Consider the following 23288-nt stretch of genomic DNA (forward strand, 5'->3'; position numbering starts at 1 on the left):
AACTCAGCATTATTATAGCGTGCATCACTTCATATCCTAGTTTTGCTTTTACGCCGTTATTCCGGTCCTGTCGTGTTCACGTGCGTGTTTCCATGAAGACCCAGCGACCCAACAGTGGGGAACACGCTGTCATGGTGAAGAGACACGTTTTCAGTGAAGTGGCGTCCCACAGGTACCACCTGTTCTGACAGGCTCATTTGGGGTAAATTCTCACGTTAGATGATAAAAGCGCCACTTTGACACCACGGGAGGAACCCGGTTGGGCCTCACACCGGTCGCGTATCGGCTCAACCCGCCGTGCCATCAAAGCGTTATTTTTTGGGATTATTTGTCAATATGCTCAAAACTGTGGTTCTCGTTCAGCTCCCCCATCTTCACGGCTTCATCTCCACGCAGCTGTGTTGTCTTTCCCCCTTCTCCTCCCGCCTGACATCTCCTCCAAACCTGCGCGGGGAAACAACTCTTAATTAGGGAAGAACCGGCGGGCGGAACGTTTGGGCCGAGCCTCCGCCATCAGGAGCCGCTGGGGTGAGCAAGAAAAGCTGGAGGAGGCCGTTGATCGATCGCTGATGCGTTACCTGGCTTCATGACAGGCTGGAGGAGCTTAGGCTGAGATGAAGACAAAGATAATGCACCACAGCCACGGCTCCTCTCAGAGGCGCCATCACCTGTTTCACCACCCCCCCATCCCCGCTGAATCCGCACTAGCATAAATATTAGCACTGACCCGTGGTTAAACGTCTGGCATTTAAAGGACATGTGTAGGAAATGAGAGTGGATAGAAGAATTGAATCGATATGTGGATTCCACCTGGATTTGTCACCGTGGAACGTTCCGAGCGTCGAACGTTCCGACTGTCGTCAGAGGCATCATCAAGCCGCTTTGATCTGATCTGCATTTCATGAAGATTTTATGAAAAGTAGACGAAATTTATTCCACACGAATCATTAAAACCGCGGTGAAAACTTGTTTTTTTCTTTTAATATATAATGAAATAATGAGCGGGTGAGTGACAGTTCTCATAATGAGACTGAACACTATGTTAAGAATATTAAATTCCAAACCCGCCGTTTCTGTGCTGCTGCGCGCGGCTTTGATGCAAAGCAGACGGTGTAAACAAGGGTGTTTTTGGAAAGAATACACCATCAAAAGTCCACCACAAATATGAGTGGGCTGCCTTTGACTCCTCCAATCTTCCCTGCCCATATTGGGTTCATATTTACCGCCATGACATTGTATTTATTTGGGGCTTTGATTACCTCGGCAGGGAGATGTTGTCTCCTCAGCATCACACAGTCAGACTCTGCGTATCACTGCAGCCTCGCTTAAAACATTAAAACTGTTACATTTCTGATGATCGTTTGTGGCTGATGTCCTTTTAGCTAACAGAATTTGCAGGTTTGATAGTAAATGTTTGTGTCAACCATATCTGTCGTTCTATATGTGCTGCATAAGCATATATGTTAAAAATGCATTAATACTTACTGAATAATTACTCATGAAGTGGTATTTCACTATTAATTCAAAAATATTTTCTGCTTTTGTGTAAAAAGAGGGAATGCTTAAGGCTGCAGTTCATAATCTGACCAGATGGGGGCCAAAACCGATGAGGTAAATGGCAAGATTTTCAAATGTAAGACTAAATCCCTGAAATAAAAAGATGTTTTAAGGGCACTGACATAACTAAAAGTGCATAACAGGGTACATCCAAGCACTCACTCCATCTGTAGAGTTGGGTTAAACCTAATAGCAAGATGAATGTCACCATGGTGATAAAAAGTATGAACCATTGGCATGGGAGTGCAAAAACCATGCGACTGTGTGCCTACAGGAGCGCAGATGCTGCCAGCATTGTGGGGATTTGATTTGCTGTGACAGTTAGCAGGAAGAGAAAGGCTCCAAGTCCGAGCTCACACCAGAAGCAACACCTCAGCAACATGTCGGCCCTGGGAGCCACCAAACCGTTGCGACTTTCACTCCTTTTTTTCCAGCTTAGCGGTAACCGCTAGTATTGAGAAACAGGCAAGGAGAGGGCGGTGAAGTCTGCCACGGTGGCACGTCCTGACCCGGACTGTTCCTGTTTAAAAGTTCAGCAGAGGCAATCATGAACCCCCCCCTGCTTATGAAGCCAGACACTTTCATCTCATCATATTTCCTTTTTGCACTGGAAAACTGGAAAAACGCGAATGAAAACACTGCCGAACAAGCGCAGGCAACGGTTGAATCTGTGCCATCACGTGTGCAACACAGGGCATTAGAAAATATTGCAAAATGCACCAGTGTGGTTGCAAACTAGCAATATCGTCCCCAAAAGATGAAATAGGAAGTGATGCCGTGCAGACAGCGACGAGGTGCAGCTGTATAGGAAAAGTTGTGTGTAACAGAGCGCCGTAATGGCTGTGTGATAGTGTTGGTGGTTTACAGGAGCCACTGAGAGACACTTGGCTCATTAGGCTGAAATATTGCTGGGATGAGTGGGCGTGTGAGCCCATGAGCAGAAGACGCGCCGAGGCTTTGATGGCAGGTACAGCGAGCTCATTCTGCTCTTCCTTCCCTCTCATCTTCCCCTCTTTTCACTTCTTTCGCGTTGTGTCTTTTGATAAAGTCGCTACAAGGCTGCAAGATTGTTCTGGGAGGTTTTCAGCGTTTCCGCACCCGTTTTTTTCCCCTCCCGCAGGATCGGCTCCTCATTTACTTCTCCTCGCTCTTCCTCAGTGGTTGCCGTCTCTCCCTCGCCGAGCGCTGCGTCGATATGTATAGCAACAGCTTGACAAGACTCACAGGTGGGCGAAGGTGTTAACATCCCTCACGAAGACGAGGAAAGGGGAGGATGATACATGTAAATGTGGGCTCCTTGTTTTTGGTGAGTGTGAAGATTCAGCCTCAGCTCAGCAGCGTGGACGAGGCTGCCCCCAAAGACCCCGGCTTGCTCTAAACTTCGATCCCGATTTCCCACCTCGGGATCGACCCCTGACCCGAATTTAATTTCTCCCCCCAAAATTGAGATTTGCTGAGGAAAGGTGCCCATAAAGGTGCCTCTGGGCCTGATGCAGGGTTCTGCCTGGGCTCGTCAGCAGGGACGATTAACAAAACGAGTAACGAGCCTCAGCTAAAGTTTGTGATATGAAGTGTCTCATTGGAATGATACATCGTGTTCAGTCAAATGGCAACGTCTGGGTTCACTTATTGAGGAAAAAACACTTTTTTTAAAGGGGAACATGCATTTACGACGCTGTAAAAAAGACATCGAATGCTTCTGTCCAGTTTACATTCTCCAGTTAACCCCCAGCAGATCTGACATCCAGGGTCTCTGAAAAATGTATCCAGCTGCCCAAAAAGCAGGCAGCACACAGAGCAGCAGCCGGGGCGTCAGCGGGGTGAAGAGCAGCTCGTCAGTGCATTAACTCCCAGCCGCTGCCTGTGAACCAGCAGCCCTCTCGCTCCAGCGGCCTGATAAGATCTGACTTAACCTTGGTGAGGTGCATCACCTCCAACAATAACACCGTCATGTCACAATTACAGAATGTCAGCGTCGGGGGGGGGGGGGGGGGGGTGTTGGTGGGGGCAGCAAACCAGCTAAGGCCAATGAGATAGAGGCCAGTGTGAGGATTTGGGCTGGCACCTACCCTGAAACAGAAGCCATTTCTGCTCAGGTCGGGTTTGCATTCACAGTTTGGAGCTGCTGCGACGTCGTTAGGATAGAGCTTCAAAATACGCAACCCTATTGGGGAAGGGGGGGGGGGGGGTATGAAATGATTACAGTGGTGCTGAATCTGTCCTTTAAACCAGCTGGTAGTCAGGGAAATGCCTCTGCTGCAGCCAGTTTTGAGCTACGATGTTAGAGGGAAAAAAAACAGTCCAGACGGACAAGCAAAGAGTAAAATAACGAGGTCTTTTAAAAAGAGAGGAAAATAAAAAAGGAGAAGAAGCATTTGAGAGAAGATGGAAAACTTAAAGATCCTCAAGGTCTGAATGGAGAGGAGAGGAGAGGAGAGGAGAGGAGAGGAGAGGAGAGGAGAGGAGAGGAGAGGAGAGGAGAGGAGAGGAGAGGAGGAGATAAGAGGAGAGGAGAGGAGAGAGGAGGGGAGGGGAGGAGGAGATAAGAGGAGAGGAGAGAGGAGGGGAGGGGAGGAGGATATAAGAGGAGAGGAGAGGAGAGAGGAGGAGGCACAAATGTACTGGTGTTATTATTATTTTTATTATATTTTCTGATGTGTCTTTGACTCCTCAGAGTGTAACAGATGGTTCCCTGTTTGAAGCCTTTTTGTTGGGGTCGACGGCGTTCCGCTTGAATTTGCTGCTTTTCCTTCTTGCCTTGCTCAAGGGTACCCCAGTGATCTGTGTCCTGGCACCTCTCCCTGCTACCACAACACTTTCCAAATTCAGTCGGCATCCGGGCCTTGAACCAATAACCCTCTGCCCCACGGGCCGAGCCAGCTTTAAAACAGCGTCAACATGGTCTCTCGTGTGCTTCTGTTGTTATTCCATCAAACAGTTTCATCCAATTTTCTATTTTGGGGTGTGAACAATAACAAAGTCAGAGACGGCCCTTTGTTCAAGGCTGTAATAACAGATGGAAATCTGAGACTTTGAAAATTAAACAGATCCCCTGTAGCAGGTATGCTAATTAAAAGTGGAGAAAATGTGATGGTTAGATAAAGGCAGCAATCGTCAGGTGCGATGTGTAATAATTCACTGTCGGAGGGCGGACGAAGGTCCTCCCAGTGGTGCTCGGGGCCTCAAACATCTGTGATGGGACCTGATAACCCAACCCAAAAAAGAGCTGAAGTGGAATAGTTCAAAGTTGAGGGTTTGATTCTCAGCCTGACGTAAATACGGTTCCCCAGCAGCTGCCTCCTCCTCTGACAGGTCGGATGTGAATAAAGGAAACGCAGAGGTGGCGGGTGAAAGTGGCGCCACAACCGCAGGTCGCCCCCGCTGGGAGGCGGCGGCACCTGCGTTCCGCCGTCCTCAGGGGTGTTGCTGCTTTCCTCCGTTGTCCACAGCTCACCGTTGCTCATCCATTCTTCCTTCAGTTTGTGTTTTTTAGGGTTTTTTTTTTTTTAACACAAATTAAACTCCTGCGTCCCCTTTAGGGAGACGGCCGGTGAAGAAGAGGTGCCTTCAGAGGCTTATTATCAACAGCGTCTGCAATGGTGATACGGGGGTATTTAACTTGAGCTTCTGCCGCTGCCTCTATTTGTCTTCATCTGTCTCACTCGGCCTGTGCTTCCCCGCGTTTGTGTCTGTGTCAACAATCGTTAATCATCTGTAGCCGCTGCGACAAATGCTCTGGGACACTTTGAGTTAGGTTAGAATATTGACCAGAGCACACGCGTGACCACGCGGAGGGATACGTCTGGACATCTGGACGCCTGCACGCAGCAGTCGGTGTTTCCAAATGTCATTTTCCCGCTCATATTAGCACCCAACTAGCATAAAATTAGCCGTGAATTCTTTTAATGATGCTATTTGAAATGAAACAGAGAGGAACGGGTCGTGCTTATTTGAATGGAATCAAGAAAGCCACATAAATAATGCAAATGACCCAAGGACGTCACACGCCGAAGAAGGGTTGCCGTTGCTAAGCGACAGAGGCCCGGTTTGTAATATCACACAGGAAGATGAAAACACAGTTGTGGTTGCAAGAAAACAGCTTTATTGTGACAAACAACTTTAATGTAAGCACTGAGACACAGCCACGTCTGATGTAGTCCTGCAGTCGGAGCGGCGAACCCGAGCGGCGCCCAAACCCGCGCATTTAACCCATCCATCGGTTCAGGCCTAAGGTGTTGGGCCCTGTGTCAGGCTCAGGTGTTTACTCGCTCTCTTCTGCTTTGATGCATTGACAGGCAACATGGCTGCTATTTTCCTATTCCGTGCAGCCAGTGTGGTCCGTCAAAGGCGCCTCCCGGCTCATTTCAGTCGTGGGGTCGACTTCTTTGATGCGGCTTCAGTCGGGTCACCTGACCTTACACATGAGTGTGTTGACACTGCGCTCTTTGTAATAGCCGCGGAGCTCCGTCCGGCTCGTTCTTATGCGTGATCACGTCTCTGGAAATCTCCGACGGAAACGTCCCAATCGAGGACGGCAGCACGGCGGCTGAAACTGGAAGCGGAGGGAATTATTGGTGTTTTGAGGCAGAAAGCTGGAATTTAAAAGTGAGTCACGCCGCTCCGCCGCAGAATCGGAGGCTCAGCTGTCTATCCGCCATTAAATGACCCGTTTATTGCTACACGTGTCGCCCACGTGTCAACTCTGACTGCCCGACTGTGGTGAGGCTCCCTGAACTCGGGGCCAAACCCCCCTGACATCAGATCCGAGGGCTGACGTGACCTCGATGCCGCGGCGCCGACCCGTCTTGTTACACAGCTGCAGCCTCGGCGCCCGCTGAAAGTGGCGGAGCCTGTTGCTGAATCCAGATCGCGAGCGTTTAATTGGCAGCCGGTCGCGTGGAGCCGTTAGGGTTAGGTGAGATTGAGAAGCGTGTGGGGGGGGTTGATCAAAAGCAGAAGGTCACCGGGGTCACCTCAGTATTAAACAATCATACAAAAGAGAAGTGGTGCATTTTGGGTAATGCGCTTACCAGGCGCGGTGCTTCCAGAACCCTCGAGTCACCGTAGAAGGGTTGAAATGAGTGAAGAGGAACATGAGCGGAAAGATCACAAGAACTGAAAGAACGCCAAATTTTTGAGGCTAGTCCAGGACCCTCACGGAGTTGGATCATCATCCAGAATAAAGAGCTAATAAAATAGGCCTACTACTACCAACACAAGTCACACTGCAGAACTTTGGAGCAGCTCTTGCTCAGCTCTGACACAAAGCCGTGCAGCATCTAAAGCCCCCGTGACGGATTCTGATTAACGTTCTTATGACACCTGAACGTCGGGAAACTCACTCGTCACACCCGACGGGAGTATTTCCGGTATAATTACAGCAGATTTGCGAACAGGACAGAGCTGACAGTCGGAAATCCCAGCGTTTCCATTCAGGTGTTGGCTAAATCTGCCGTCTCTTATCTCAGACGTGAAGGTATTTAGGACCGTTTCAGAGAGATGCAGTGCTGAGATATCAGGACGTCTTCATATTAAAACTGCCGCGTCCTCGTCACAGATGTGGACATTTGGACTCCTCCGGTGGGCACAAACCTGCTCAGAGGGACCAGATGAACACGACGGAGACCCCAGACCCTGTCCCTGACCCTCTGGAGTCCTGTGGAGAAGTTAGTTCCTCTGGCCACAATAGTTTTATACATCTATGCAAATCTGCACTTGCACGCTATCTTAGATTACACGTTCAGTTTGGGAAAGCGAGTGTGGGGACGGTACCGTCCAGGAGAGCACAGGTTTGTTTTGTTCTGAGGCATCGGTGGATTTGCTCCAGTTATCCCTCCGATTTCAGCCGCCCGTGATGAATCCTTCCACCCAGAGCTGCGCGGAGCAGCATTATCATAACAGAGCTTGAGCCCAGCCGATCAGATAAAAGGAGGCTGTCCCGGGTTTTGTCTTTCAGCAGGTAAACCTCAGAGGGAAACGCTAACCAAGGTGCTGAAATACCATCCAGGAACTCCTCTCCTGACCTGAATTTAATGAGTCTGCACCAGCGGAGGGAAGGTTTGCCCTCACGTGCTCGTTCTGCTGGTTGGAGACCAATACTTTACTGCTCTGGAAAGTTGCTAAGCATGCAGAAACGTGCACATCCAGCCTTAACTTGTGTTAGTAGTGCATAAATAGTGTATTTTTGTATGTGTTTCTGTGCTCTGTGCCTCTCCTCTCCTCTCCTCTCCTCTCCTCTCCTCTCCTCTCCTCTCCTCTCCTCTCCTCTCCTCTCCTCTCCTCTCCTCTCTTCCCCTCCCCTCCTCTCCCTCTCCCTCTCCCTGGGGGTCTGTGGTTCTGGGGGTCTGAGGGTCTAGGGTTCTGGGGGTCTGTGGTTCTGGGGGTCTGAGGGTCTAGGGTTCTGGGGGTCTGTGGTTCTGGGGGTCTGGGGGTGTGGGGGTCTTTGGGTGTGAGGAAGGTGAACCTGGGGAAGGAGGGGGGACAATCAGAGACAAGTGAGACACATGAGGACAATTAGCATCAAGGGAGACAAGAAGGAGATGGGAGAAGAATGGAAGGAAAACGTGCACATCTATCTATCTATCTATCTATCTATCTATCTATCTATCTATCTATCTATCTATCTATCTATCTATCTATCTATCTATCTATCTATCTATCTATCTATCTATCTATCTATCTATCTATCTATCTATCTATCTATCTGTCTAAGTGAACAGCAACATTCAGGCTCTAGCTCATGATATATGTTTAGGATTCATGGCTGCTGCTGGGTTTATCCCCTGGAACTAATAAAGACTGACTGATAATGTTTAATTATGAAGCATTACAAATTATTTTACAAGAAAGAGCTGCTGAGGTAATTCAGTCTGACATGCAAGGCCAAATGATGCACTGGAGAGGGAGGGAAAAAAGAATAGATTATGGAGAAAACAATTTGCTTTATCACATAAATGGTGGCGGTTAATCTCTCTTGGTAAATTACCTGAGTGGAAACGGCCGAAAATGAACAGGGAAATAAAATGTGTAAACGGAGGCTGTGATAAACAGACATTTGGAAGGTTTATTGGTTAATGAACTACTTCTGATTCGCTTGTTGAATGTAAATCCCATCACTGCTGCCATTGTGGTCCAGATGAAGAACCCAATCCAGGATAGGATCAGTCTGACTATAAATCACCGGGCAGCTCCTCCAGAACCCCACCTATAGATTTACTTATACGCTCATTAGTAAGATGGTGGGAAATTCAATGCTACAAACAAACTCAGCAAAAGCTGATTCTTAACATTAAGATGGATTATAAGGAGCTGAAGGACCACAGTTGGGGGGGGGGGGGGGGGGGGTAAACATTGGAAGGAAATTAAGGTTTCTGGAGACACCAGCCTTCCAACAAGCCATATTTGGGACTTCCACACCCATCAGCGCATGAGCACTATAATAGCCTGTCTCTGTCTTCATGACCTCTTGACCTCCAGCATCAAAACTCACCGCGGGCCCGTTCCTCACATTTGTCCTCGCGCAGGTGAGCTGCGGTGATTGAGGCCTGATGTTTCCTGCTTGCTGCACACGATCCGGAGAGGAGGCTCGGTCTCGGCGCGAGTGGCTCGTAATTAAAACTCCCTCGCTTCTTGGCAGCTGTCCTGTGACAACCTTCTAATGGATTCTGCACCGGCGCTTCGGCAAACACCTGTCGCCCCCTGGAAAGACGGCGCTCGGCCTGCCTGCTCCTTTTATATTTCAGTCATTATTTCATTACTCATGCTGCGCTTACATTCTGTCTTGCCTCGGGCACCCCGCTGTGCACTCTCCCTCTCTCTCACTCAGCGCCGCCGCCCACACATACGTGCGTTAACATGCACAAACTCGTGTCATTAGCCTAAAGAGCAAGTAGGATATGAAGAATGAATGTGGCATCGGTTTAAGATTGTAAGAAATGTGTGTCGGGGTGGAATACACACGGAGACGGAGGGACAGAGGGGGGATAGAGGGGGATAAAGGGTGAGGGTTCGGCCGGGAATGAGTCGTGGCCACATTAGCACAAAGCTTCCCCAGCTCTTCTCAAATGGCACAAAACATCAGAAGCTGCTTTTTATTCGGAGGATTCATCTTTTGTGCTTGTTTTTTTATACATTTTCAGACAAGCTCAGCAGTAATGACTGCTGATGTTCAGGGCTGTAACGGCCCGGCGTGCCGGCTTCTGCCCATGATGGACTCCCTGGCGCTCTGGAGGGGCTGTAGAGAACTGCCTCTGCCTTCAAGTGCTCTCCAGCTCCTTGTTCTTGGGCCACCTCTATCCCACTGGTACCTCCACAGCCTCACTTTTCCAGTGCTCACAGCTCGGCCGTGTGTTGCGTTTCTGTCAGGACGCTGGTTCTCAGACCTTTAACAGGTTTTTCTTTTTTACTTCTTCCTGTCTGCGTGGGTTTTGTAAGCCCGATATCACTTCCTGGACTTTTCATGAATTATTTTGTCATTATCTGAGACACCCTGGGATTTTATTTAAAAAAAATCATTATTTAACTTTGGATCCCACGATTGTGATGTTTGGTTGTGGAATGAGTGTCAGCTCGTCAGACTTGAAAATGTGAAACCCTAAAATCCTACGTCACTTTAATGCAACACTGGGCTGCGCATTTTATTACAAAACGTGTAAGGAGAAAAAAAAGTTTAAATCTTTAATTTACTGTCCATTTCCGTGATTTACATTATTTTAATAAGCGCCCAGCTGCCCGCCTACCTGCTGACTGTTAAAGTCAGGAAAACTCCAACTGCAAAAGACTAAAATAAGAGTGTCACTGTGCTCGAATGAATATGCGTCTTTTGTAAGGAATTCAACTTATTGAAGGAATAACTGACAGCGCACACACAAGAACACACACCCACACTGAAATTTGCATAGCCATTGCTGACAATCGGAAAAAGCTGAATCATTGGTGTGCTAGCCAAATCCACTGCACGATGAGGTGTAACCACTGCCAACCCATTTATTTTCCGTCTGAACCACTGGATGGTCCTGTCGTCAGAGTGTCATCACCTGCTTCTTCAGCTAGCTGGAATCATTGAAAATTGCTTTTTCAGCAGCCACCTGACCGCATTGCCCGGCGCTTCACCCTGACTCGGGGGGGTGGGGGTGGGGGGGGGGGCACTATGGGTCCATAAGAAGCTGACATTGAGACATAAACAGAATAAAGCTGATTATTAGAAGTACTGACTGAATAATCCTTTTTTCTAGTTGTAAAATTAAAATTGTTGTATTTTAAAATAGTTTACAGTTAAAAAACAGAAGATAGAAGTAGAAAAACCTCAAGTTAAAGTTGTCCAAAAAGTGTATGAAAAAGCATTGACGTTGTTTTTATTTGCTACTCCTGTTAAACCATCTGTTGGGATGAACTTCTTCCCAGAGGCCGGAGTTGTCTCTGGTGGGGGTGTGAGGCATCGAGGATGACGTTCCTCGCTCGGCTTATACGGGGCTTTGATGTAATATCCTGAATCGGTGGAAAGAGAAGACCCTGTGATCATCTCTGCTGTCTTCAACGGCCTCCTCACGCTCTTCCAGGCCGCACCTCACAGAGAGGCAGCTGGTCAGGATGTTCTCTTGGGTGCTCTTGTAGAAGGTGCTGAAGATGGGTGGGGGAAGGTGGGATCTCCTCATTAACCACAGGAAGAGCTGCGCCCCTTTTCCCGTGATGTGGTGTTCACAGAGTAGGTGATGGAGTCTGTGATGTGCACCCCCAAAAACTCGGTGCTGCTGATCACCTCCACAGCTGAGTTGTTAATGAAGACAAGAGGGTGTCTGGGCTGGTTCGTCCTCAAGTCGTTGATGATCTCTCTGGCTTTGTCCAAGTTCAAGATCAGGTTGTTCTCCTGCCCCGGTTCACCAGCTGCCCACCTCCTCTCTATAATCATCATTATCCCCATTGAGGCCCACTACTGTTGTGTCACCGGCAACCTTCACAATGTGGTATGTGGCAGAGGGTGATTCTAAAGGGCACTGAAGCGACCTGGGTCAAATGTGGGGGTGGGTCATGGAGGTGACATGAGCATTCACCAGTCTCTTGAAGTACTTGCTCATTATGGGCGCAAGTGCGACGGGCTGGTATTCATCGGAACGAGATTGTAGATTTCTTCGGCACAGGAATGATAGAGGTCTGGCAGGGTGTTTGTTTCCGAGTTGCAAACTGTAGGACTGTTGGCCTTATTAAGGCTGACGATGCAGTGGGAAATGCCCATAGCCTCCTTACTGCTAGCGCTGGGGGTAGTGAAGCTCACCACATTAAATTCCCCGAGCATGTAAAAGGGCGTAAAGTTCAGTCGGAATCTCAGTCATGTCAGCAGAACTTTGAGACAAGTCGTTGTTGCTGTTGTGAGTTGCAGAAGTTGCTGTTGTGTGATGTAGATACACAGCCCCCCAGTATATCAATTTATCACCACACTAATATCACAAATGGTACAAGGGGATTATTTATTATATTTACAAATACCTGTACACCACGGGTGTTTCGTACAGCCAAACAGTAATTATGTTTCCCTCTCATTTTCCGCAGCAATGCCACGCTTGATGATGTGTGCATGCGCTACATTTCAAGCCCAATCACTCCTCCTATCAGCACTTGAAATGAAACAATTCCCATACCATGGATGGCGTTACAGGATCACTTGCATCCAGCGCAGAGGTGGTCGATATTATGATGAAACTCCGGCAAAAACAGGCAACCTCGTGTCAGCTCGGATTAAATTTATTACGGCTTTCCATGAAAACATTATGGGACTGGAGAAAGCAATTTATCTGTATTGGAGATGATGAGCAGTCCCTTAACGGAGGCCTGAGATGCAATCTGCACTGAATACTGATGGAATAAATACCTTTTCTTGGTAAGACTCCTGTCAGTGGTGGTAAATTGATCCTCAGGTAAGTGTTGTTCAACAAGGCTCCAATTAGGACCAAAATCAAAGCTCAGTGACCCTCGTCTGCAGGAAGGAGTCATCACTTTACTTTAGTAGAGCAGGAATATCGCCAACAAATATGTTTAATCAGTTGGACTGCAGCAGAACTGTCTGACCTGATGTAAATCTGCGTGCAGCACTAGTTGGTTCACGTTCCTCTTACGTTGTCTGTAGACGGCACTAATATTCTGCATAGCCAGACTCACAGTCAGGCTGGATCAAGTAGATCATCGGTAGATTCATCGGTGGCTTGAGCGGCTGTTCGGCCCAGACGAAGAGCCACATTTGGGCGGAATCAGTCTTCAAATCACTGGCATTTTATAACTTGACATGCAACACGAGTGCAAAGAGACTATTATTTCCAGCACGCACACATGTTATGCTTAAAGCATGAAGCTGGTATTGCTTCATCCATTTTACAGTATGTAAAGTAATAATGTAACAAATTTGTTGTCAGGACTGGGTGTGGTTTTGCTGGTCGTTCACATTCATATTTAATGGGTGTCTTTGCATGTGTGTAAGGCTGGAAAACACACTTCCGTTACGTTTAGGTGTAATTCTGCTACATTAGCTGCTACATATGATCTCATCAAATCACTTGGCTGGCTGGTCAAAAGTCTCTACTGGTTCCAGTCTGCACATTCTTCCTGCACCACAATCCCACAAACCCAGCCGTAGAAAAAAACTAAGTGTTTTTGATTTATGACACGATTCCTCCAGTTTGACCAGCACAAATGGAAGTAAAGCTTTTTCACAATGGCAGACAGCGAACATAGTGGGGGCCGATAGGGGAGTTGCTCCGAATGCATTTGTCTTCTTCAGGAAAAGTGGAGACAGCAGTGACTTAATGTGGAACACAGAGTTAAAGGGCAACATGATCTCTCTTTAGTTTTGGAGAGGATACAAAAATCTCCACCACAAGAGCTGAAGCTCGGAAGCCTTTAACTAGCGTTTCCATTCATGCACACGGCTGCAGTTACAGACACGCACAGGCTATATGACTGTGCATACACTGTGCTCCTACACCCACACTTGAACTACATGCGCACTCAGAGAAATTCCCTCTCCCTGCTCCAGATTTTCTTCTGCTTCTGCTCTCACCTCCGAGGCATAATCAGCCTCTCTAATCCATTCCCTTACATTAAGTGATGCTTCCTTCGCTACTTGGCCGCCAGCGCTCAGCGGCACTAGCTGTTGACAGCGCCATTGTTTTCCTCCGAAATCCCCCTCCCAGTCACGGGAGAGAGATGGAAGGGAAAGAGAGACAAATCCCTCTGGCTCCTCTTGGAAGATATCCTCATTTTTTGTTACCCCCCTTAAGAAGACAGGCTTCTTTTTCAGCTTTTGTTTGGGGAATGTCATTGAACAAAACAAGCAAGTTCTGCCGCCATCCCCGCCTTTGGAGTGCAGCTATTTCAGGCAGGAGGATCATGAGAGAGCTTCACACGGGCAACAAATTCTTTATGTCTTGATCCAAAAAAGCAAGTATTCTTTTGGGGGGGAATATTACTGAACAGGAGTCGGTCCAGATGTCCAGAGGCTGCACCAGTGGCACCGGGATGGCTGTGTCACAGAGTTAATCCAGCCACTGACAGTGTTGCAGAGCGAGCTGAAATACACAGGAATGCTATTTCTGACGGGAGCCAATCTACACTGAGCAGATGGTACCAGACAGGAAACACACTCTACAAAATGTACAGTGAAGCTGGTGAATTTATAACACAAAACAATTGCACACGTACAGACTACAGACAGTGTAAAAATAGGCATCAAGTATCTAACTTTATTTTCACCCCTCTGCAGGCATAGAAGCTGAAGCAGCCATATGTCTAATGGAACTTTGGAGTTAGCTTCAATCACAATTTCTTAAATCATGCGAGACAAAGACACGGCTGCTTATGTCTACAACCCTCACAGATATGCTGATATCCATCCAACTGGGCCAGTCGCCTCACTGGCACCAGTGTTTGACATGTAAAAACACTGTCTATACAATAGAAATGAAATATATGAAGCAGTATAAATGAACTTTGTGTGTTATTGTGTATTATCATGGGTAAGACATGTCATCATTTGCCTTGATAATGCAGGCACCGGCGGCACCGCAGGCAGAATAATTGGGGGGAAACATGTCCATTTGTGTTAGATTTACTACATTTCTATGCAGAGCATATAGTGTGTGATGACAGAATAGATGCATCTGCTTCATTTTTCTCAGCCTTGCTGTGTAGTTTATACTGCTCTAACCTAATCACAGGAAGCTTATCAAGATGAGAAATACATCATTAAATCACAGTCACGTGCGATCGTTTTTCCCTGTGTGAGTGTGAGTTGGAGCTCGTGTCACGACTAATGCCAAAATGTTGTATATCATTTAATATTTGACTGGTGTTTGGCATCAACCAAATCTTACTGCAGAACTGACGGCTTCATCGTTTCTGTCTTTAATTTCTGGGTATAGCTGCTGTACACTTATACAATGGTGCGGGATCACATCCCCAGCAGCTGTGTTGAATTAGAAAGACAGAAGTCGTATTATATTTATGTGATGCTCATCGTCCTACGGCCTTGTAATCGCCTGTAAGACCGAAAAATAAAATCTCAACCAGCCTCAGAAATGATCATTGGAATTATTTTCAGCAGCTTTGTTGCTCTTGTTCATCTGTACTCAACTACCGTTTCCCAAAGAGCTCCAACATATGATGAGGACTCATGAAAGAGCGCACAAAACGCACCAACTGATTAGTCAAAAAAAGCATAAAACAACTTTATTAGCAACTGAACTGAAGAAGCAAAACGTCTTCAAAAGAGAAGAAATGCAGCCCAGTTGACAAAACTACCTTGGATAACTTTATTAGCACAAAGAGGAATTCACATTACGCACATGACCTGTGAGCCCATTTTGAACAGCTCCTCTGTAAATTACCGTAATGTCCATCTCGGTGAGACCTTCTGGAGAGGAAAAGTGTAGTTTTGGGTAATTAGGTTCAGCTGACATGTCTTTGTTCAGCTCCGGCTAATCTTATATTTAATCTTTGTAGCGTCTAAGAAAGGCGTTCGGTTAGAGTCTTGATGGTCATGGCCCTTTGCTTCTGGCTGCCAGCGCTGCTAGAACCCGTCCCTGGAACCCTACCAGGAGCATAGCTTATTCTGTCTCAAAAGAAAAGGCTGCAAAGTCCTATTTCATGGGCAACCATGAAGTCAGTGGTATGTGTCACTTCTTCGATTGATTTACGGAGTGGTTATTTCATGCACCCTTTAAACCTCGCAGACCCACAATGTCCCCACAAAAAAATACCCCGTTCAGAAGTAGCACACATCTGACAGGGCCTCTTTTCAACACAGGTTCCTTTCAGAACGTCAGTCCTGTCATGAGGCCGAGGTTACATCACACTGATGGACGCATAGTCTGAATTTAACTTCTCAAACATCATCTGGAATACTGCTTCCTTATTTCACGGATGGCAAACACTCAGCATTGAAAAGTGTTGCGAAACAGGCCTTTTTGCAGTCAGATTTCAGTTGTCTGGGTGATGCCTGTCTCGTTATTGTAGCACTTGGAGTGAAAACAGGCTCCAAGGACCAATGCTTTAGATAAGAGGCCTTTGTAGTTTAACCTGCATATTTGTTTCAAATACCTATTAGCAATTATGGTTTGGTGTAAACTGCTGAGACGATGTGTTCCGCTCAGGAAGCAGCTCACTGGTGTTTCCATAAGGGTCCATCGAGGTGAAGATAAATGGAAAGCTTTGGATCAGAGGGCCAAAGAACTGCTCCCATTTCCTCCGACAGCCCTGAAAGATCAGAATCATTGAGAGTGATGAAATGATCTAAAGCAAAGACGTCTCCCCCTGTTGTTGCCTCCGCTATTGTCTCACGCTTGCATATCTCTGTCATCATCTACCACATTTGTTCAGAGAGCCGATGGAAAAAAAGCCAGTCCTCTTCGCTGGAGAAATGTGAAATTTAGCTTCAAACTGTTGGCATATCGCCGCAAAACTGCCACCCAAGGCAGAAAAATCACAACAATGACACTTCGGATTCCTTCAGCAAAATCCAAGAACCGTCGGTGGTTCTTTTGTTGGTCCCCCCTCCATCGCTGGTGCCTGCTGTCAGTCACCGATCTTCATATCAGCACTCCCACCTGTGTTGCTGTCCGCTGTGCATCATCTGTCGTGGGGAAGGGGGGGTCTTTGTGAGAAGTCATCATGCACAGATTCAGGTATTATATAAGTTTGACACACATCCTTAAAGAATCTGGGGCCTTGAGTACCTGAGGGGGTGGGGGGGGGGGCTGTAGCTGCAGACCCAGAAGCCCCTGTTCAAGGGTTTGAGTACTGCTGACTCTGCAACAATCTGCCCTCCTTCCTACATTTGCTAAAAGGTCAAAACAGTTCCAATTTCAAAGTCTTGGTGGCAAAGTCTCCTTCCAGGTCCAGTTTTGTTCAAACACAGCCAAACTGAGCATCTCAACACCCAGCCATACCTCAGATTTTCCTCTTTCTCCCAGTTGATCCCCTCTCCCGGCGTCCCACTCTGGAGCTCTACTGAGCACCTCCGTGATGGTGCCCTGCTTGGAAAGTTAAAATACCTTCTGATGTTTGGATAACTTTTATGTCAGCCCTATTCCATTTCATTGATTTTCAGGGCCAGGGCTGACTGAGGGCTACAATAATTGCCCTTGAAAGGAAGTGAATGTTCCTCATTTAGAAAGAGAGCGTGTTGTTCACCGAAGCGTGTAAAGATCCCGCCAACATTCTGGAGGTAACACACTAATAATTACATTCTGCTTTTATCAAGATCGCTCACATTTGGATACTGATGTGCCGCAGCGTCAACAAAAGCGAGCCTGGGCCAGCGGAGAGAGAAAAAGCTGTGCTTCTGGAGATTGGCTGTAGAAGGTTCATGCACCACTAGACTCAATTACACACTAGGACTGCAAGCACTGCTCGCTGAAAACGGGGAAAAAAGCATTTGATTTGTGTTTACTGCAGAATTGTTGTAAACATCATTTAAAGGTGCGCCATGTGTTCATTCATCATTCTGTCTTTGGACCATCACCCAATCAGATCGCTTCACAATTACCCCTGAGTTATGTTTACCAGCCTTTGATTGATTTTATTAATTACTATCCTTAGATTGATTTTCTATAAGTCTGTGTGTATGTTGTTGTACATGCTATAGAGTGAGGACTAACGTAAATATTTACCTACCAATGTGAGCACATTTTCTCTGGTCCACACAAGTTAGAAAAGTCTGTATGAGGGTAAAGACTTGACTTTTAAAGTTAAGCTTAGACATGAGTTGGGGTTGAGGTTCGGACAAGTTGTGATGTTACGGTGATAGACTGGGGAATGTATTATTTCTATGAAAGTCCTCACAAAGACAAGTAAAAGCATGTGTGTGTGTGTGTGTGTGCGTTCTTGTACAGTATATGCTACATAGTAAGGACCAACATATGCATTTCCTTAAAGTTAGGACAAAGATAAAAGGTTTATTAGGACCTTGTTTTCTTGCAGGAAAATCTAATAGAATATTACATTTAAAATCATTTTCTTGACGGTGTGTCTTTATTTGTTAGTGCTCATGGAAGCTTTCTGGTTAAATAACGGTTGAGATTAATATATTAGTGAGCCAATAAAACCAGCAGGGATTTGAAGTACAGGGCTTACTGGAAGCAAACAATCCCTAAGTAAAAGGTTTTTGTACAGAAAAGAACAGAAGTGATGTTTTGAGCATTTCAATGAGAACGAGCTGATCTGCATGACATATCAGAGTGTCTCACTATCTTCCTCGAGCACATTGTCGGCTGTTCTGATCCCTCGTGTGCCTGTTAACCCACAACACTTCACCGGGTCACAAACGGCAATCATGAAAGGCCGGGAGAACATCTGAACACGTGAGTTGGAGGAGAAAATCGTGATTTAGCCAATTATGAGATGGACCTGGACCGTGGCACGTTGAGGCGAGGGGAGAGACATTAGCGCGCAGGTTTACGAGGTTCACAGACGATCGATAAATAGCTGGAGAAAACCGGTACCAGTGGAAGCCGATGCTGCAGACGTGTTTTGGGCTTTGGGACTTGAGATGCAGTCACCAGTGGAGATTCCTGAGGGGATATCGTTTCCTGAAATTTCCAAAAATGCTTCCAAATCACTGCGAGCTGCTGCAGGGTTCGCGGAGAGTTGCCTCCTAACTCAACGAAGAGGCAGCAGTAACAACCTCTTAGTGTGACACATACAGATAATGACAACATTTGCACAAATTAAAAATAAAATGTAGATAATGGAATAATGGGAGGAGGGAGCCAGCACAGTCATGTAGAAAAAGTCCCCAAATGGTGGGTGGGTAAGTGAACTACGAGGCATTTGCATGAAGCTAAAAAGAAAAGCTGATGGACTGAATGTACACTAATGCATCTAAATTTTCCTCTCTTTAAAAAACCTGCCAACACACCAACTGTCATAAAACCCCCAAACTGTGGATGCATTCTATTTTACACAAACCATACGTTGTTGTTGTGATACCGTATTTTCACGACCATAAGGCGCACTGTATTAAAAGGCGCAGTCTCAGTTATGGGTGCGCACCGTATTATTAGGTGCATGCTGAAACATACAGTAAAAAATGACAACGGAAGTAAAACCGTGAGTATCGACACATTTATTGAACAAAATATTCATTCTTCCTCCAAAAAACCATCAAACTTTTCATCTTCTGTATCTGAATTAAACAGCTGCACGATTTCAATGTCCAACATCCCGAATTCCTCTTCTGAATTGGACTCACCGACCGGTTCCGCTTCAGTGTTGATTTTGTGAAAGCGCGTTAGGGTTAGGGAAGTTGGCCACCCTCTCCTGGTTAGGGTTAGGGTTAGGGGAGATGGCCACCCTCTCCTGGTTAGGGTTAGGGTTAGGGGAGATGGCCACCCTCTCCTGGTTAGGGTTAGGGTTAGGGGAGATGGCCACCCTCTCCTGGTTAGGGTTAGGGGAGATGGCCGCCCTCTCCTGGTTAGGGTTAGGGTTAGGGGAGATGGCCACCCTCTCCTGGTTAGGGTTAGGGTTAGGGGAGATGGCCACCCTCTCCTGGTTAGGGTTAGGGTTAGGGGAGATGGCCACCCTCTCCTGGTTAGGGTTAGGGTTAGGGGAGATGGCCACCCTCTCCTGGTTAGGGTCAGGGTTAGGGAAGTTGGCCACCCTCTCCTGGTTAGGGTTAGGGTTAGGGGAGATGGCCACCCTCTCCTGGTTAGGGTTAGGGTTAGGGGAGATGGCCACCCTCTCCTGGTTAGGGTTAGGGTTAGGGTTAGGGTTAGGGAAGATGGCCACCCTCTCCTGGTTAGGGTTAGGGTTAGGGGAGATGGCCACCCTCTCCTGGTTAGGGTTAGGGTTAGGGGAGATGGCCACCCTCTCCTGGTTAGGGTTAGGGTTAGGGAAGATGGCCACCCTCTCCTGGTTAGGGTTAGGGTTAGGGGAGATGGCCACCCTCTCCTGGTTAGGGTCAGGGTTAGGGAAGATGGCCACCCTCTCCTGGTTAGGGTTAGGGTGCACAACAGATGTCCTTGCACGTATGGAGAGATGCCGCCTCCTCATGAAGTGAAAACACCAAGATTGCTCGATTGCCATTTTCAGCCGCATATTCGATGGCCTGCAGTTTAAAGTAAGCCTCATTCATACGCGTCTCGCTTGACCGGCGCCATTTTAGGGGATCCTTACGTGTAGGTGTGCCGCTAATCGATTGGCGGAGCGTTTACCGTAGTGCACCCACCAAAGGCGCACAGCAGATTTTGGAACTCAGTCCACACACAAGGCGCTCCATATTATAAGGCGCACCGTCAAAAATCTCAGTGTTTTAGGTGGGTCTTATAGTCGTGAAAATACGGTAATTGGTTTCTGATGCCACCTGTTTCTGCTGTAGTGTCTTTCTTTCCTGGGTTGTTGCTGTGATTCTGTATTTTAAAGGGAACTGGTGCTAATTCTCTGGGCGGTAACATCAACCCTGGGAAAAGACACCGTGCAAATATTCGGAGGTGAAGATAATGTCGACGGTTTCAAGTGTGACGTGCGGATTCATTTTTATCTGCAGCATTGTTGCTCGTGGGGATTTAAACAAAGAGGTCCAATAGCGAGGACATTTTTGAAACTGCAGGAAATGAGCAGTGTTGTGGCCAATCGAGGAGCGTCTAAGAAACAGCCACACAATGAGAGTCTGAAGCCTTCAACTGAACGGCTGATTGCATTATGGGCCTGCTGAGCAGCTGGCAGCTGCTTCCTGACAACACAATCTCTCACCGCTCACTTCAAAATAGTCAATTAATGGGACTGAAATGGTGCGATGTCTGTTGCCTGCGCAGATGTTGAAGGCGGAGATGAAGAAGACGGACAATTGTGCTGCCAGTTAAAATACACGCGCGTGAACGTATGACACAGCTTCACTTTACTGACTTTACTGCGAGTCCTGCATCACTATTGTGAGATTATTCCTGACACAATCTGCCTTCTCTCAGCGTAAACCTCTTATGAGCTCGAGTCCCTGCCGGCAACTGACACATGCTGTATTTCCCCATTACAGCAGTTGCAAATAATAATTTCCATAGATATTCACATATGCAGTCATGGGCATCTCTGATAAATGATTTGCGCAAACTAAAAATGCGAAACATGGGAACTAAAATCCCTCAGGCACCGGCAAAGGCACATTTACTGGCACATTCTCAGTCTCTCCACAGAAGGATGTGAAAAAGCTGTAATTGGCTGCTGTCTGTTCCCACATTTTAATGATCATGGATGTTCTTTTCGGCGAGGGAGGTGCAGGGACAGAAACACTCCGGACAAACAGTAAATATCCGTATTCACAGAGCGGATGAAGTTTGGGGGTGGGGTGGGGGGGGGTTCCCTTTCAACTAAGTCTATTCAAAACAGATGTATTAATAAAATCAATTAATAAAACTCCAAGAAATGAAAAATAGCAGTGCAGCTGAGCCACAGAGCTGCTCCGAGTGTCTGGAGTGCCATCTGGGCGCTCGTCCTCATGGGTGAGATAAATTCAGCCAACTCCCCCTCCCCCCAACTACAGTACAGCCCCAGTGGTGGCCCCTCCAACAACTGCCACAGAAGCACACGCTCTACAGGTCAGATGAGCCACTTTATGTCATGTGATCATATCTGGCCACCCGATTTCCACATAGATGGACGCCAGGATAAGCTGAGTCAAGTTTCCCTTCGTTATGAAGACATTATCCAGCTTTAATAATGGTCTAAATGCTCAATTGTACAGGCAAAATATGCTGAATACCTTTACTGTCAGAAGGTCTGAGCAAAAATGTTCCCAGAAACTGACACGATAAAGTCAGAATTCATGTGTTACAATTGCATTAATCTCTGCACTCGCTATCAGCGTGACAGGGTACACCGAGGAAGGATAAGCTGGATTTAGCGTGCTTTTTTCCTCTGGGTTGCGTAAACCAGATGGCTTTAGCTGATTCACGCATGTAAGTAGCATAAAATCATGACATGGTGCAGCTTGACACTTCCTCCTGTGTCATCGGTGCGCACTAGCATTATTTGTTATAACAGGAACTCCTAGCCTGTGTTAGCCTGTGTTAGCCAGCCTGGTACTTGTTTAGGTAACTTGATGGAGAGTGGTTGATAATAGTCAGACTGTTTCTTAATCACAATGGACTGCGCCTGCAGACCCGCTTGGACTGGTTTGGCAGCTGGTTCGAGGCTCCTACAGCTCCACTTTTTTTAAATCGGCGCAGATCTTCACACATCAGGAGGCTGCAGAGTTGTACAGCGGCAACGCGCCAGAGCTGGATGGCAACAAAGTGGCTCCCGTGGTTCTCTCTCTCCGGCACAGTGAAGGTCAGGACAACAGCTGTGAACCTCCTCAGACTCCAGCAGACCCCAGATGTTTCTTGCTCCCTCTTCCCCTGTCTCTTTACCTCATTCTGTCTCCCTCCCTCCCTCGTCAAACCCAAAAGAAGCAAAGCTGCGCTCCATTGATGAGCTGCTTTATTGGGCCAGTTATTTGGCCAGTTTCTCTTAATGTTCCCTGATTTAACAAAGGCGTCAGGTTCCCTTCCTAATCCCTGATACAGACCTCCACCTTTCCCTCTCATGCACGCTGGGTAATGTTTCGCAACCCACTGGGTGAGTAGATGACCCGGCAGACCAGAATCCTGGTCTCACTGTCCCAAAGAAAATGGCCACAAGTGGTTCCAGCCTGCTACGAGTGTGTTTTTCTGTGGTGATAAGATCTCCTTCATGCATTGGAGGCGCTCCCTCAGCTCTGACCACCCACGCTTGGATCACTCGAGACTCTTGTGGCGATGGGGCGTAACCCCCCCCCCGAATCAGCATTACCCACTCGCCTTGTGTGAAATGCCTTTTTTTTGTCTTGTTTGCATGAATAAGCAATGACGACTCACAGGTTGCCCTCATTACCTGCCCAAACATTACAGGTGTGATTGCATAGGCGCCAGGAGTGAGAAAGAAACGTTACCTGCCTCATCAACCCACACTGAACGTGTGTTCTATGGCTAATTATTGGGATTTATTCCTCTATATTTCTCTCCAACCCTCCCGTAGTTCGTCTGAAAGTAGGGAAAAATACAAATACACTGTTTAAACACAAAAACAACATATTAGACTTGACTACTGTCATGTCTACTGAACTTGGAACAAGTCTAATTAAATCCAAACTGAACCTAAGCTAATCTAAATTTAAACGTACCCCCGCAACCATCAGGAGAAAAGATTGTTCTTCATCCAAACAAACCCAGTTTTGA

The sequence above is a fragment of the Takifugu rubripes genome, chromosome 20 (assembly GCF_901000725.2).
Source record: "Takifugu rubripes chromosome 20, fTakRub1.2, whole genome shotgun sequence".
NCBI classification, from domain to species: domain Eukaryota; kingdom Metazoa; phylum Chordata; class Actinopteri; order Tetraodontiformes; family Tetraodontidae; genus Takifugu; species Takifugu rubripes.